Here is a 1869-nt window from a genome sequence, read left to right on the forward strand (position 1 = left end):
GATAACCATTCATAACTAATGTGTGGAAAACAAACTCAAAATTTTTTACATGGAACATTGGATGGCTCAAAAAAATTACTCTATCCACTAACCCTATGATTGTACCAATTTTATGCTGTATAGGATGAAAGGAGTTGTAATTAAGAAGACGGCCAGAGTAAGTAGGTTTGTGGTACCAATCAAACCTAAGCCTACAATCTACAATTTCCATAGATGTTTCCAAAAAACAAACTTTGCCACTATCGCCAAAATCAATCGTAAATTGAAGGCGTGAATGGAAAGAGTTAAAAACATTTAAGATATTCTCTATAGAAGTTTCTGGAGCAGCCATAACGATGTCGTCAACATAACGATAATAAAAAGGTAAACAGATCTGTATCGTCTGGAGTGCTCTTTCCTCAAGGTCTTGGAGAACAATATCAGCTATAATTGGAGAGAGAGGAGAGTCCATCGGGGTGCCAAAGGTCTGCCTGTAAATACAGTCATCAAAGCTGAAATAAGAGGAGTTCAGGACGAATTTGAGTGCTAATACAAACTCATCCCTAGGAATCCTACAAGCCGCTTCCAGAAAACTTCATCTTCTCAAGACACCATCCATAACCAACTCAAGGGGAACGTTAGTGAACAATGAGACCACATCCAACGAAAACAATCTACAGTGTTCCTCCATATATAAATTAGCCAAAGAATTAACCAGATCAAAACTATTCTTGATCCTGCTCTTAGGTACAGGGATACTGGTAGAAATCAACCTGTGCAAAAACAAGGCCAAATTATATAGAGGACTATTTATGGATGAGACAATTATCCTTAAGGCAGGATACCACCTTTGATTGCAATTTTGGAGACGTTTTTCATGATTTTTTTTTTCATACAAAAAATGCGCAGAAAGAAAATCGGTTTTAGCCATTCATTAAGACAATCTTAAGCTGCAATAAAAAATGTTTTAATGTCGAAAAAGTAAAAAATACCTCTTGTAGGTGGGGCCAAAGTATACGGCTTTTGAGGAACACCGTCAGTTTGCGTGTCAAATTCCTTCTTCTACGTGGCTCCTAGAACAAAATTATAAATTTTTTCTTATTAATAACAATATGTTTTAAGTCTGTACGTAGGGATTTTACGAAATTTCGATTTTTAAGAAAATGGCGGTCATTAAAAAAAATTCAATTTTTCAGGGTAAAAAAAGTTTATAAAACTGTGCACCAAAAATAAAATAACAACGCTACAGAGAAAATCCTACGTACATCCTTAGATTATACCATAGGGAAGAATTATGCAAAGTTTCAAGTCAATCCGATGAAAAATGGAAGACTAATTTGACACGCAGATTTAAAAAATATCGTTTCGAAAAAAACGCGTTTAAAGTTTTACATACATGAAACTAATAAATATTTTCAACTAACCGTCAATCTGCAATACCTGCGCCATACAGGATACCTTCAGCATCTATTTCTTCTTCATTAGCAAGCTTGTAAGCAGAAACACCACTTCTTCTAGCCTCTCGAGCAGCTTCAGTAATCGAAACCTCCGCTCTCTGAATACGATAATTATCGGCTTTTATACAAAAATCGTAGCAACTTTGACTTATAGGTAGGTTCAAAGTTTGCATAATGTCCATAATGCTCTGTAATCCATCATTAAAATTACATACTGCAATATCAGCAGCAATGTCGATGATTTTTTTGCCACTGGACATGGTTTTAGGAGCGAGCGCCCACAGAACAGAATTGAAACACTCGTTGCTGTTCTGCGTAAACCCACCCAAGCACCGTGTTAATAGTTTATCCTGGCTGAGTTCTTCATAAATGGATTTAACAGCATTGAAAACTTCGTCTTTCATTGCTGATTTGTGTTGATAATTGACGAGTT

This window comes from Odontomachus brunneus, unplaced genomic scaffold (assembly GCF_010583005.1).
Source record: "Odontomachus brunneus isolate Ranch 3 - 2012 unplaced genomic scaffold, Obru_v1 Obru_scaffold_145, whole genome shotgun sequence".
In the NCBI taxonomy this organism is placed as follows: domain Eukaryota; kingdom Metazoa; phylum Arthropoda; class Insecta; order Hymenoptera; family Formicidae; genus Odontomachus; species Odontomachus brunneus.